The sequence below is a fragment of the Mus musculus genome, chromosome 18 (genome assembly GCF_000001635.26).
Source record: "Mus musculus strain C57BL/6J chromosome 18, GRCm38.p6 C57BL/6J".
NCBI lineage: Eukaryota > Metazoa > Chordata > Mammalia > Rodentia > Muridae > Mus > Mus musculus.
The window spans coordinates 74425135-74441344 of record NC_000084.6 but is presented as its reverse complement, the minus strand read 5'-3'; positions in this window follow the sequence as shown (position 1 = coordinate 74441344).

The window sequence follows — 16210 nt, the reverse complement described above, 5'->3', positions numbered from 1 at the left end:
TTAAAACTCCTTTGAAAAATGCTTCTCTCAGATGGACAGATGCAGTTGACCAAAGTTCGGGCAGCTGCCACTGGCTCAGAGATGGAAAGACATCAGCAGCAAGAACAGACAGAAACGGCTCTTATATTCTTCTCTCCATAAAGTCTTCCTGAAGGACTCCGAGCCACGGCTCAGCAGAGGGCACCAACCTAGCATTTGTAAAGAGTAGGATTGGATCCCCAGCACCAAAACACTAAGTTTTCAAACTCCCTCCATAGAACTTCTCGTTGCACAGTAGTACTTAATTAAGTACCTTCCCCAATGAAGCAGCCATCGAGGTAACTTTCTTCGACAGCAGTGGGGGAACGCTGTCTTAGCCAGCTTGAAGCCCGGAGCCTCGGAGCTTCGCTGCAGACCCACGGAAGCACACACACTGACAGCCCAGAGCTCTGTATTAATGGCCTTTCGGTGAGAAAAGCTCCGCCCACTCGTACTCCAGCAGCCCCATTAGCAGCCCCGACTCCTTCCTTACTCGCAACTCCTGTTTTACTGGCTCCTGGCTTTTCATTTGTATCTTTTCCTTCTGGGCTTCCCTTTGGGCAGATGCCTCCTCTCACTTGCGCAGAGTTCTTCCCTAACACGGTTTCTGCCCATCACAATCACTTTTAAACTGATGTCAGGTTGTCAGCCTCAGAGATTCTGATTTAACAACTCAGCTGCCGTGCTGTCCTCTGAGGTTTTGGGATTTGGGTGGTGGTGGTGGGTTTTCGTTTGTTTGCCTTGGAGTTGGGTTTTTTGTTAAGTCAGGTTTTCCTATATCTCAAATACTGGGAAGGCTGTTGTCTCCTGCTGTGCTTCTGCCACCAACTCAGGGGGAAAAAATTGTTAAGCGCTCCCAGGTGGTTCTAGGGTAGCCAAGGTTAAGCAGCACTGCTTTCCATTGGGGACGCGGTTCCGGGACACGGTGCCTGGCGAGCATGCGCAGTAGTGGTTCTCAACCTTCCTAATGCTGCGACCCTTTAATGTTCCTCGTGTTGTGGTGATCCCTCCCAACCATAAAATTATTTCATTGCTACTTCATAACTAGTTTTGCTACTGTTATGAATCCTAAAGTAAATATCTGATATGCAGTGACCCCCAAAGGGGTTCTCGGTGCACAAGTTGAGAACCACTGATAGACAGTGTCTGATCCCAGGAATGTACACCAAGGTGGGGGTGAGGGAGAGGAGAAGGGGCTGCTTTAATCTGGGTCCCACTTAGCCCATTTTATGGGGATGCTTTCTCCCCGTTTGTATCGAATGCTTTGATTATTAAAACCTGATCATGCCATGGTTCGTTATTAAGGTGATTTGAATGCACAGTAAAGATTATCCTCACCAATATGAACTCCCTGTGCAGAAATTCCTAACAGAAAAGCAGCGTTCTCCTGCAGGAACATTGGTAGTTTCACCTACAGCCTCCTATTAGACTGCGATTCTGGACAAAAGGTTCCTTCTTGGAAACTCTCAGTGTTCCCCCGGTTGGTGTTCTGTTCCAGCTGCCGCATAATTTCTCCCTTTTGTCTCTTGTTTCCCAGCCTCTCTAATAACAACCCTGATCCTTGTCCATCCCTGCCTCTTCTTCTAGTTCCTGAAGAAAATTGTGTCCCATTTCCTACAACAACCACCTTTCTTCATCTCTATCCTCCTACTTACATCTTTGAGCATGATGCGCACTCTCAAATCTACTATTATCTGCACTCCAAAACAGCATTTCCACTTGCCAGATTAGCAATCCTATCCACCCCACTGGGGTGTAGGACCAACCTGAAACCCATCCCTTCTCACCATATTCCACTCCATTCCAACTGTCTGGCTTCCATCAGACCTGGCACAAATTAAAAGCTCAATTCATGTTGGCTGTACTGAGTCTCATCCCTGAGCAGGAGGTGGAGGGGTGGGGGTGGGAGCCATAGGGGGTGGCTAGAGCTTTTTGAATGTTATATACGACAATCGGATATGGCCATTTCCTCCTTTGAATAAGACTAGAAACATTTTAATACTTATTTCACTCATGGAAGCATGCCACACACTCTACACCTGTATCTTGTTGAAGTCTCCATGAAAGCCTTATAAAAAGAGGCTGGGAGCTTCAATCCTACTTCACAGATGAGCAAAGTAAGGCTCAGAGAAGGACAGGTGAGAGAACTAGTATTTGATTGTTTTCTACAACTTAAGTGAATAGTGAGTGGGGCTTGAGCTTCGTAGTTAATCAGGATTAAGGGGAAACCCCGAGGTGAATATTCAGCTGATGAGAGGTTTGGTCAGTTACTGTGGATGTTTTTTGTTGTTGTTGTTGGGTTTTTTGTTTTGTTTTGTTTTTTAGTTTTTGGTTTTGTTGTTGTTGTTGTTTTGGTGGTGGTGGTAAGGTTTTTTTGGTTTTTCGAGACAGGGTTTCTCTGTATAGCCCCGGCTGTCCTGGAACTCACTTTGTAGACCAGGCTGGCCTCGAACTTAGAAATCCGCCTGCCTCTGCCTCCTGAGTGCTGGGATTAAAGGCATGTGCCACCATGCCCTGCAGGTTACTGTGGATGTTTAATAAGCATCCCTGGTTGGCCGGAACACCTGGATAAGGAAATGTTACTACGTTTCATGGCCTCTCAAAGCAGAGACGATATTGTTACAAATGCTTCTGCCCCTCTCCTGGCAGGTGAACACATATGAATAAGAGCAGCTTTGAACTCACAAAGCTTTCGTTCACAGCCTTCCTAGTGTGTTCTGCATAACTGTGCCCAGCACTGCCCGTTGGTCATATCCCTTGCTCTTGCCATTAGTCATGAAGGGTCTGTAAATGACAAGGCCAAACCTGACCTGTGCTTGTCACTGTGCACTCTGGGCTCATTGGCATGCACACCACTGAGTCAGATCTAACAGAAGTGGGATTTGCTAAATGGTAGAAAAGAAGGGGAAATGAAGGCATTACCAAGCAGGGAGAGAGAGAGAGAGAAAGAGAGAGAGAATAAAAACAAAGGAGAAGAGGGCAGTAGAATCCAGTATAAAGAAACTTTTATTGATAAGTGAAATATTTGTAAATAAATGCTCAGTGGTAGTTAAACTCATGTTCGTACATATATATATATATATTATTTGATTATACATAATACATTATATAATATATTATATTATTTATAATATATATTATTTTTATTAGATATTTTCTTCATTTACATTTCAAATGCTACCCCCTTTCCTAGTTTCCTCTCTGAAAATCCCCTATCCCCTCCCCGATCCCCCTGCTCCCAACCCACCCACTCCCACTTCCTGGCCCAGGCATTCCCCTATACTGGGACATAGAGTCTTCGAAAGACCAAGGGCCTCTCCTTCCATTGATGGCCAACTAGGCCATCCTCTGTTACATATACAGCTAGAGACACGAGTCCCACCATGTGGTTTCTTTGATTGGTGGTTTAGTCCCAGGGAGCTCTAGGGGTACTGGTTAGTTCATATTGTTGTTCCTCCTATAGGGCTGTAGACCTCCTCAGCTCCTTGGGTACTTTTTCTAGCTTCTTCATTGGGGACCCTGTGCTCCATCCAGTAGATGACTGTGAGCATCCACTTGTATTTGCCAGGCACTGGCATAGCCTCACAGGAGACAGCTATATTAGGGTCCTGTCAGCAAAATTTTGTTGGCATCTGCAATAGTGTCTGGGTTCGGTGGTTGTTTATGGGATGGATCCCCAGGAGGGACATTCTCTGGATGGTTGTTCCTTCAGTCTCTGCTCTGAGCTTTTAAGTTCATGTTCTTATATTCTCTCCCCACTCACACAGATTCCTATCTCCTCCCTCTCCTCTTCCATGCTCTTGACACACACATTTGTGGAAAATTACACAAAGCATATTAGAACTTCCTGTCCCTGTCCTGGCTGCAGCTAGGAAACAGACAAGCAGACTTGAGTGACAGAAGCAGGAAGGGCGTTTGTTAGTAGGGACCCAGGTTCCAGATCTTCGCTGCTAAGTTCTGGCTCTCTTCTGACTTGTTCTTCCATCCAGCGGACAGTGGAAATGCTGGCTTATACCCACACAGCATGGTTCCCTCTGTCCCTCCTTATGCTCCTGTCCCTTAGCATGTACCCTGAAAATGAGAAGGTGAGAACCACGTAGACATGTTTTTTTTTGGGGGGGGGGCGGGGGGGTTGGTGTTTTGAGACAGGGTTTCTCTGTGTAGCCCTGGCTGTCCTGGAACTCATTTTGTAGACCAGGCTGGCCTCGAACTCAGAAATCTGCCTGCCTCTGCCTCCCGAGTGCTGGGATTAAAAGCGTGTGCCACCACGCCCAGCTCACCTAGACATTTTTAAGTTGGGATCTATATCAATCAAGATTGGCTGGGGTTTGCTGCTGTCACAAACTTAAGCCCAAAGTCTCAGCTCCTATGCAAAAACTGCATTTCTTGCTCACATCACTCATTTTTTGGTGGATTGGATGGGGCTCTTCTCCACACGGTCTTTCCCTCTGGAAGGTCATCAGCAGTAGAAGAGAGAGGGGTCTGCAGCAAATGCTACTCTGGCTCTTAAAGCTTCTCCTCACAGCCAATCACACCTCACTGGGCAAAGTGAGTCACTGACCACCAGGGCTTGGGTATACGATGCTCAACCAGGTAGGGCCCTGAGCACAGGAACAACTTGGAGCAGCACAGAAAATCTTTGAACGACAAGATAAAAAACTATTAGACTCTTTATTTTTTTTCCTGATGCTCCAACTTTTATCTCATTCAGGAAACTTGGATTGTGTTAGGATTTCTCCTGCGCTCTGGCATTCCCTTAACCAGGGTAAATGGATGAATCCAATATCTGAATGGAGTGCCACAAATGTGGAATATAAACTCCCTGAAAGTAAAGAGAGAGAGAGAACAACCCACCAGCATGGGAAGACAGGAAGAAACCCAAACTGGATCTTTGGAATAGAATTTGACGTTCAGTATAGCACACACACACACACACACACACACACACACACACACACTTAGAGAGGAGGAAAGGCTGGAGAAGTGGCTCATTGTTTAAGAGCATTGCCTGCTCTTCCAGAGGACCTGGGTTCAATTCCTAGCACTCCCACAGGAACTTACAACTGTCTGTAACTCCAGTTTCAAGGGACCTGATGCCACCACCTGGCTTCTGTGGGCAGCAAGCACACACGTGATACACAGACACACGTGCAGACAAAACTCCCATACATACAAAATAAATAATAATTTTTAAGAGGTGGAAGAAACTGCGTGGACATGGACTGACTCAGAATTATAGCTTGGTATATAGTGAAAGTAACCTAGCCCAATATCCATATGCAAGACTACTCTATCTGGCCAGGAGCGCAGTGCTAGAACTCAGAAAGCTAAGTCTGAGGGAGGATGACAAGTTGAAGGTCAGACTAGGTTACATGGTGAGTTTTAGACTAGCCTGAGCTATATAGTTGAGATCCTATTTTGACAGAACAACAGACACAGATTACTTCATCTTGGCTGGGTCCACAGGGATGAACTGGGTGTGCATTGAATGTCGAAGGTCCTGGGCTGACACAGCTGGGATGGCAGACCTCACTGTCCTGTGTGGAAACTGGTCTTGTCATTAAACTTTGGGACTTTCTCTTATCTTCAGGGATCCATGATAATATTACAACCCTAGGCCAGCAGCTAGCTAGCAACACCCTCACAGATTTTAATTATATCAAATCTTAAAAGACTATAGAAGTGGATGTATAATTGGAATTATATTCCCCCAACTGGGAAGCAGGAATAATTAAAATTGTTTCCCCAAAATTATTAAATCATTTGTGCAGACTACTTCCAAATTAGCTCCAATGATCATCAGCCCCTTAGTTTCTGCCCTTATGTAAGCTTTTCCTTTCCCATGCGGGCTAGAGTGATTGATTTGCTTCCAATCAATAAAGTACAGGAAAGTAATAGGATTGTATTTTCATGATAAGATTATGAAGGGCTGGCTGTGGCCCTCCTGAACCATCCTTTAGTTATATGCTTGCTTTGATGAAGAATCCACATAAGGATACCTATATGGCAAGAAAACACAACAGCCCCAGAGGACTAGAATCACCCCAGCAACTACACAAGTGATCTTTGAGGTAGACTGACCACTAGGTCAACCTTCAGATGAGACCCTAGCCCCAGCTGACACTTTGATGTGACACTCTGAAGGAGAGATCCAGAAAGCTGTGTGTAAACCAGCTGGAGGCAGGGCTCAGCAGTGAAGAGCACTGGCTGGCTCTTCTCGCAGAGGTGCAAGGTTTGTTCTCAGCACTTACAATACACAGTTCATAACTCTCTGTAACTCTAGTTTCCAGGAAGTCTGAAACCTTCCTCTGACCTTGGATACACTAATACAAACATACAGGAATAAAAGTGTTTTTAAATCTTAAACAGAAAAAAACAACAACAACAAACTAATGAACTAATGAAGTCTGTGGCCCCCACACTCTGAGATAATAAATGTGTGCTGGTTTTGACCACCTACGTTTGAAATAATTTATTTGTAGTACACCTGTGAAAGACCAACACAGAAGGTGTCCTGCGGTGCTTGGCTTATTAATAAGAACTGTGCCCCAGCAATCTTTCCTCCTCATGATGGCATGGCATAGATGTTCCTTCCTGCTACAGTGAGCATCTTCAAATTGGGGTTTACATTTCTCTGGTAAAAACAATCTATCTTCAGACCTCTATGTGTGCTCTTTTCTATGAGAAAGAAGACAGCAGTTAGGACAGCCTTATCCTTCTTCGACAATCTCACTTTCCATTCATCACTGTGGGGAAGGACATTCTCCAGGAAGACCAGGTGCTCACCTGGGGATTCCAAGCCTATAGGACATTGAAGGGACACTTACCAATTGATACCGAGAAAGCTTGACAGCTCTGGAAAAGAGGTCACACATTCTTTTGCAAGTCCAGTGGCCAAGTCTAAGTTATCAGCAAAATTAAAGGAGGAGCTAATTAGGGGTATTAAAAATCTTTTAGCCGGGTGTGGTGGCACACGCCTTTAATCCCAGCACTCTGAAGGCAGAGGCAGGCGGATTTCTGAGTTCGAGGCTAGCCTGGTCTACAAAGTGAGTTCCAGGACAGCCAGGGCTATACAGAGAAACCCTGTCTCGAAAAACAAAAACAAAAACAAAAAAAAAAAATCTTTTAATAGATCACTCTGTGGTTTGGGCAACACAAAAGGGGTTAAAAAAATGAGGATGCTGCTGTAACAAAATCTTCTAAATTTTTTTAAAAATATTTTTTTATAGCCAAGTATCTATGGTGGTTATGAAAATGGCCCCCATAGACTCATAGGCACTATTTGAAAGGGGGTGTAGCCTTGTTGGAGGAAGTGTGTCATGGAGGGTGGGTTTTGAGATTTCAAAAGCTCAAGCCAGGCCCTGTGTCTCTCTCTTTCTGCTGCCTGTGGATTTGAATGTAAAGCTCTCAGCTACTTCTCTAGCACTGTGTCTGCCTACCATGAAAATAATGAACTAAACCTGTGAAACTGTAAGCACACCCCAATGAAATGTTTCTTTTTTTTTTTTAAAAACTTATTTTATTTATATGAGTATACTGTAGCTGTCTTCAGACATACCAGAAGAGGGCATCAGATCTCATTACAGATGGTTGTGAGCCACCATGTGGTTGCTGGGAATTGAACTCAGGACCTCTGCAAGAGCAGTCAGTGCTCTTAACCGCGGAGCTATCTCTCCAGCCCGAAATGTTTCTAAGAGTTGCTGTGGTCATGGTGTCTCTTCACACCAATAGAACGCTGTCTAAGGTATTACTATCACTGGCTTTTAAATGGGCTTCTAGCACCAAAGTATGTGATAAAATTCAAGAAGTGGGTGTGGGGGGGGGAGGAAGGAATTGCAAGCACAAGGAGAGAAAATAAAAGGAATGACTTAAAGAACTTGTTAGCAGGATGGCGACATGGTTCGGCAGATAGACACTCACCGCCAAGCTGGATGACCTAAGTTTCTTCCCAGGATCCCCCATGGTGGAAGGAAAGGTTTCTTGCACATTGTTCTCCAACCTCCACAGACATGCTGTGGCACACGGGAGCATGTACATAAATTAATAAATAAATAAGTAAATAAATGTAAAACTTAAAAAATAAGTGTCTGTGTGTATGGGCACATGTGTGTATTTAGTGAACCAATAGAGAAAATAAAATTGCTAGAGTCCAGCTCTAGACCACTGCATTCATTTTAAATGGTAATGTATCTGGAAGCTTTCTATTAAAAAGAAAAACAACTTATTTTTAAAATATAGTTATTAACTTGAGCATGTGTGAAGACATGCATGCTTTTCTTTTCTCCTGTTTTCCAGTGTTGGGATGGTACCCAGAGCCTTGCATATGCTGAGGATGTGCTCTGCTTGGAAAACTATTTGTGTGTGTGTGTGTGTGTGTGTGTGTGTGTGTGTGCACATTTGTGAGCACACGTGGAGGTACCGTCATGCACAATATATTGGTAAATTGATATGTGCATCTTAAGCTTTAAAAGGTGAATTCTGAGAGTGAGGAGGGCTGTCCCACACTCCAGATGTCCATGTCAAGTGTGTTCCAAGACACTTGTATTGGGACAGGCTGCCCAGCCCCGGGCAAGTGCTCTGTAATAGGGGAAGGGAAACCCAAAAGTGAAAACTACTATGCCTTTGAGGGCAGCTAGAAGGTAAACTCCAACAAGAAGTAATTTCCAACAGAAATTACTATTGTTTATCCATAACACTGAAACGCATATTCTGGAAGGCAAAGCTCACCGATGGATAGCATGCTCTGCCCTGCCTGGAAGTATGGATCAGTTTCCCAGTCCTTTCCACTGGATGTTTGTAAGTGCCTGATACAATGTTTCTTTTCTGCTACTATGTGTCATTTTACTCAGCCCTGCTAGCTACTCTGTCTAAACCACTCTCACACTAAACCATGAACTCCAGGGGGCTGCTTCGGTAGGGTTTTGCCAGTGGACTTCCCGGGCACGTTTGTAAGCTCCGGATTTGGTCCGGTGTTGGATGCTGTGTCTTTCTACTAGCTACTTGCTATCTATTCGTTTGCCTTGGCTTTTTTTTTTTTAAGATTTATTATAGATTTATTTATTATAGACTGTAGCTGTCTTCAGACACACCAGGAGAGGGCATCAGATCTCCTTATGGATGGTTGTGAGCCACCATGTGGTTGCTGGGATTTGAACTCAGGACCTTCAGAAGAGCAGTCGGCGCCCTTACCCGCTGAGCCATCTCTCTAGCCCCACCTTGGCTTTGCTATATGCCTAATAAGCTCATCATTCAAAACCAAGAGTACGGCGAGTATAGATCATGCTGCAGGCTGTACAGAACAGGTCAGAGGAAAACTTTTGGTGTCAGTTGTGCCTGCCTGCCTTGTTGACATGGGGTTTCTCTTGTTTCCAGCAGTGCTGCATAAACAAGGCTGGCCAGCCTGGGAGCTTCGGGGCTTCTCCAGTTCCCACTCCCATTCCCTAGTAGGCTTGCTGGAATCACAGGTGCATACCATCACAGGCAATGAGCTCACTACCTAATGAGCCATCTCACACTCACCCCACTCCCAGTCCTTTAACTTTTTTTTTTTAAACTTGGAGACATGATCTTGCTAAAATATCCAGACTAGTCTTGGACTTGCCATCCCCCTGTCTCCTCAGAGAGCTGGGCTTACCAACAGCTTTTGTACACCCAAAAGCTAGTGTTAGTGTCTGTGATGAACCCCCAGAACGGTATGATGGACATGCTGGGTAGGGCTTGGGTAGAGAAAAGGAGAGAAAAATACTATGTCATGGGCCAGAGGACATGCAGTTGTCACAGCCAGTGTGGTCACATCTACACATTTTCCACAGGGGGTGGGGGGAACTTCTCCCTCTCTGCCATAAGCCTACCTAAAGGAGCTTCAGGAGTCCTTTACAGAGAACTGAAAAAGGCCACTGTGTTTCATCCTCGGCGTCCTGCGCCCTCTGCTGGACAGTTTTTACCACAGCTCCTTTTGTTCTTGCTTTTTTCTCTTGTTTGCAAACTCCCGCAACTCGCGCTGAGTTTTGAAAATCCAAGCCAAAGAACTACGTTCCTGCTTCCTCACAGCGCAGCCCAGACTAGCCTTAAAGTCACAATCCTTCTGCCTCGTCTTTCATTTTTTTCACTGTCCTCTAAGACACCTGATACCTCATGCAGGAAGAGGTGGATTTGCCCCAAACCACCCAGCTGGTTGGTGTTTGCTGCTTTTGGCCCAAGCACTTCTGCAAAGATCAAAGGAGACGTATAGGCTCCCCAGACGTGCTTGATAAGCGCACTTCCACTCACAATCTTTCCCATAACACTTACATTCACACCCTTTAACCTACTAACAACTCAGGGCTTTCCGTGGGGAGCCAAGTTGAACAGGCTGCCGGTGAGATGTTCTCATGTCCTGAGATGACACAAAAGGAAATGAATCAGAGGCTCAGCTGACCATGGCTCTTGAGGCTTGTATTTACTACAAAACCTGATGCCTTAACAAACTGCCTGGAATATGCTATTTCCTAATTCTACCCATCCTTTAGGGCAGACTTTTGTTTGTAATGGCTTTTTATTTTTGAAACAGGGTTTCACTCTTTAGCGCCAGGTACCACTGTGCCTAGCTATGGCAGGCAGTCTTGAACTTGTGTGATACACACACACACACACACACACACACACACACACACATTCACACAGTTATATACATATATATTGTATTATATATGTATATATACTATTTAATATGTGTGTATATAACATGTATTATATATGTATATTATATGTCTTATATAGTGTGTGATATGCATGTGTATATATGTATTATACTTTTTTCAGTCAGGTGGAAATCATTCCCCCTTCAAAAAACAAACAAAACACCAAAAAAACAACAACCAGCTGAGGATAAAGGGTGTATCTCAGTGGTAGGATGTTGGTCTGGCAAAATATGAAACCCTGGGCCCAACCACCAACATCGGTGAGGGGACCTGTGTGTCATTTCAAACGTTCTTACTTTATTGTCCTGGAATTGCTAGGGTATTTTTGTTTGGGTGTTTTTGGTTTATTTTCAGAGGCGTAACTTTGCTTGTTTTCAGACAATAAGTCCTCTGTAGCCTGAGCTGGCCTAGAACCTACAATCTCCTTATCCCTCCTTTAAAGTTCTGGGATTTGAGGGAGTAATTCCCCCATCACGTCCTGGAGCATAGCCTCGGTCAAGAATATCAGTTTTAGGGGCCACTCTATGCCCCTCCTTCACAAAGCCACAGCACACTGTATGAGCATGGATTTCTGTACTGGGTTGTACCTGAGATAGACACAGTCTGTAGTCTACTTTGAAATACTTCAACATCTTTACTTTGGAGCTTTGATGCTGGGAGTATCCTAGAAATACTTCCAGGATGGTCAGCAGGTCTATCAGGAGTAGTCATACTCTACCTGTAGCCACTACAAAGCCTTTTGTGGTTCAGGTATCAGCCAATCAAGTCTTGACTAACTAGTAACAACTGCCAAATGGGTACCCCCCTCCCCCGGAAACACTGGTGACTTGTTAGATAACAAGCTAAATGTCAGAAATAGGCTTCTCTAATGAGGCTATTGGTAGTGAGGTTTGGGGATTGGCTACAGACATTCCCAACCACTGCCAGAACCAATCAAAATGTAGACCGATTTCAGGGACAGTACCCAAGGCTGGTCCCCATTGGCTTGCATCCTGGGTAAGGAGGACATCTGACTGTAGGATGCACAGCAGAGAAACCAAGCCTTGCTTGAATATGCTGATGAATGGGCCTTCCCTACAGCCCCTCCCCACAGGTGTGACCTGAGCCCCTAGGTGAGAGCCGCGGGACTCTATCAGTCTTACAGAGCCAGCTGGAGGTACCTTTGTGTATAGTTACTATCAAAGGCTGTTTAATGTATACTTTATGCGCAGCGGTACAGGGATCTGAGCTCTTTTCCTCTCAGCTGTAACCACCCCTGCAGCTTCCGCAGGAAATGTGAGAAACAAACCCAAATTATCATCTAATTTGGAATCTGGCATGTTACACACACACACACACACACACACACACACACACACTAAGCAGGCACTTCATTTCAGACAGTTTCCAGAGTGCCATGGATCACTAGCAAGTAAAAGATCTTGGGGATTTGGCCCCACATGCATATCTACAAGTGTCTTCAAATTATGACCAAAATAAGGATCTTTTCTAGGCATATAGAGTAATAGGTTTTGTAAAAGGGCCCCAGACCTTACTTAGCCCCCGGTGCTTAGCACAACTATGAGAGAAGTGTCATCAAGCTGTAAAACTCAACGTGCTTTAAAACTCACCTGCCAAAACTAAAACAAAACCCATAGAGATGGTAAAGTCTCTAAATGTACTAACCTTGCATTTTGGCTTCTGCCCTGTTTGTAGTTCTGTTTCTGGCTAACTGTTCTTGTTAATTGAGGGATGTCAACCCAGGGGATGCTCTTTTGTGCTTAAAAGCTCATTCTGGAGATTTGGTGCTACCCTGGGATACTGAACACCCAGTATTATTGCTGGCCAGCTAATAAAGACCTTCTATTGGCTTAAACCCATGTCTGAGCAGTCTTCCCTGGTGGATGCTGAAGAACAGATTTCTTTTAAAACATTGTCAAACTCTCCTTGTTTAGGGTTACTATTGCTGTGATGGAACACCATGACCAAAAGCAAGTTGGGTAGTGTGGTGGTTCAAATTTGCTTGGCCCATGGGGCGTGGCACCATTAGGAGGCCTTGTTAGAGGAAGTGTGTCACTGTGTAGGCAGGCTTTGAGATCTCCTAGTACTCCAGCTCCATTCAAAGCAGAAGAGAGTCTCCTCCTTTGGATAAAGATGTAGAATTCTGGACTCCTCCAGTACCATGTCTGCCATGTTCCCACCATGATGATAATGGACTGAACCTCTGAAACTGTAAGCCAGCCCCAATGAAATATTTGCCTTTATAAGAATTGCCTTGGTCATGGTGTCTTTTCACAGCAATGAAACCCTAACTAAGGAAAATGTTTACTCAGCTTACACTTCCATATCACTGTTCATCATCAAAGGAAATCAGGATGAGAAACCAAACAGGGCAGGAATCTAGAGGCAGGAGCTGATGCAAAGGCCATGGGGAGGTACTGCTTACTGACCGAACTTGGTCACCCAGGTAGCTTTGTGCTACCAAGGGAGAAACATAAGCACCAACCCATCCACAAACCCTTTGATCTACCGTGGTGTCCTGTCTACAAGGTAGGATGGCGTAATGGTAGCACAAAGCTTGCAGGAGTGACCAACCAATATCTCATTTGACTTTAAGGTCTATTCCATAAGTTGGCATCTATAATAGACACTGCTGGGTGACTGGAAAATAGTCAGGAAGCTGAGGCAAGATAGGCCTGGGTTCTAGGAGAAAACCAAATACTTGCTCTTTAAAAAAAATAATTAAAACAACTCCTTGACATTCTGCTATACGTAGATATAATGTCTTATTTGGCCATCATCAAAGAAGATTCTTTCTACAACAGATGGGAACAAATACATTACAGGAATTTTTTTTCCTACTACACATCTAATAGAAGGCTAATAAATTATATATATTTAGTATATAATATATATATACTAAAAATGAATATCAAGTATCAAGGAAACAAATAATCCAATTTTAAAAATTGGTGCCGATTTAAACAGAAAAACAGTAAAGATGAACGGCTGATGTAGTCTCCCCTCCCCCAGCCTGAAACCTGCTTGCTCGGGGGTGGAGCTTCTTGCTCATTTGTTCTGCCACGCCCACTGCTGGACCGTGCAGTTTTGCTGTTTGGAGCCACACACTTGCTCACCCTGCTACTGGATTCCGAGATTATTTGGCGGGAATCGGGTCCCCTCCCCCTTCCTTCATAACTGAGTGTCGCAACAGTAAAAATGGAGCTTTGATCAGAGTGACTTTGACTTGGCTTTGTTCTTTCTTCTGCCCGTCTAGTTCCTCTCTTGATGAACACACAGCCACACGGACACACCGCCAGTGAGAGACCTGGAAACACTCAGCCCTAAAGTTCTCTCTCAGTCAGATCCCTCCCCTCAGGGCTCAGAGAACCCTTTGGAAGAGGAGGCAGAAGGATTGCCTTGTAAACACATTTGAACTTACAGAGACCAAGGAAGCAGACACAGAGCCTCCCCCATACCAGCAGGATCATGGGTCTGAAAGCCGGAAGAGGACCCTGTGCTGAGGTCTGGTCGGCTGCTATGCATTGTATGCTAAATTCTGTACTGGAAGATCTAGTTGCCCGCAAGTGAATTCTCACATTCACCAGCTTTTGTTATGCAGACCTTGTTCCTTAACTTAAAACTATTGGTTAAGTAAAAAACGATACAGCCAAAATACTAAATGGACAAGAGGTAGGCGGGTTTTGAGTTATCTGGGTTGGGGTTTGCAGAGGGGAGAGAGAAGGAAGGATGTGGGGAGAGGAGGAAGCTGCCATGAGGGGTGATGGACCATGAGCACATGGGTCAGGAGAAACAGCAAGAATTTGGGGTACACCCTGGGGAGGTAGCCAGGTCAGCAGTTAGGAAAGTAGGCTAGGGATTAGCTCCTAGTAATTGTCAAAGCCAAACAGAATAACCTTAGTCTGAGTCTCATTCCTTTGCCAACTAGACGCGGATAAGGTTAAATTGGTTCAATAACAAACGTGCTTCCACCCCAACCCAGACACTATTTCTTAAGCACTTGTAAATGAAAACTTAGTTTCTTCTCAGGGAGGGAGTCTCACGAAAGGCAGGAGCTTCTCTCAAGGGTAGGCCGCAGGTGAAGCTGAACATGGCCTACAGGAAACGAACTCTACGACATCTGTGGAGGCTCCCAGTCTCATAATACACATCAGGGCTTTAAAAAAAAACATCATTTTATTTATTTATTCAGTTTTTCACCCTACTGATTTTGTGTATATATTATGGTGTTTGGATTTATGTTTTTATGGCATTTCTGAGTGTTGAAACGGGTAGGTCTCCACACCTTTTTCTGTTTCTTACCTCGTGCTTTTCCATCCATTCTCTCTGATCCCTGAAATAATGACTCCGAGACTTCTATATGGATAAATGCCCAGGCCAAAAGCCTTGGATCGTTCCTTGACTAGATCATAACTTAATCACTCTGTTATTCAATTCCAAGTCACGCCACATGGCTGGTTACATGATCTTCAGTTCACAAGACCATCTCCATGTGAGTCTGGAGCAAACCTCTACCTCACCATTTCCCAGAATCCCTCACTCCCTCTCTGCTGGATGTCCCACCTTCTAGTCCTACCTCAGCCCATTTGCCATAGATATTTTTATTGACAGGTGAAACCGCCATACATTGCACAAAAGATCCCCTCCACAGTTTCTTATGCCTTTTTTGTTTTATTTGTTTTCCCTTGTTTGTCTGGTCCTATTCCAATTTGTTTACTTTTGTTTCCTCTTGTTATATTTTTGTTATTATCCTCAGAAACCTATTTGTTTTCTAGTCAGAGACAGAAAGGGTATGGATATAGACAGGAGAGGATGTGGAGAGGAACTGGGAGAAGCAGAAACAAAAGAAACCATAATCAGACCATATTATATGGAAAAATAACTTTTCAGTAAAATAAAAAATAGTAAAATGATTGAATGAAAATGTTTAAAGTGAGACACTAACTTTCTCTGATTTTCAATTAGATTTTGCTGCGTCTGCAGAGCTGGAGAACTGAATCCACCGCCCAGACTCTTGCCCTCTCCTTTCCTTCCTCTACCATTTGAACCATTTGACTTACCTGGAATCCCTTTAAAAGGATAAATAATTTAGTAACAACAACAAAAGTAAATGGAGGGGAGGGGGACCAATTTTACTTGGAATTTGCATATGGATCACCCTTTAAGCATTTATTTGAAGCCTGCCACACGTTAGAGTTTATTTTAATTTAGTTACTGGGTTTTGGGGTTTTTGTTTGTTTGTTTGGCTTGAGAATTCTAGTAAACTGGATTTTTTTTCTCTCTGCTTTTTATTGTTGATGTTAAACCATTTGTTCTTTTCAAGGGATTTAAAGATAAGTCGAGGGCTAGAAAGATGGCTCAGTGGTTAAGAGCACTGTCTGCTCTTCCAGAGGTCCTGAGTTCAATTCCCAGCAACCACATGGTGGCTCACAACCATCTGTAATGGGATCTGATGCCCTCTTCTGGTGTGTCTGAAGAGAGCAACAGTATTCTCACATAAAATAAATAAATCT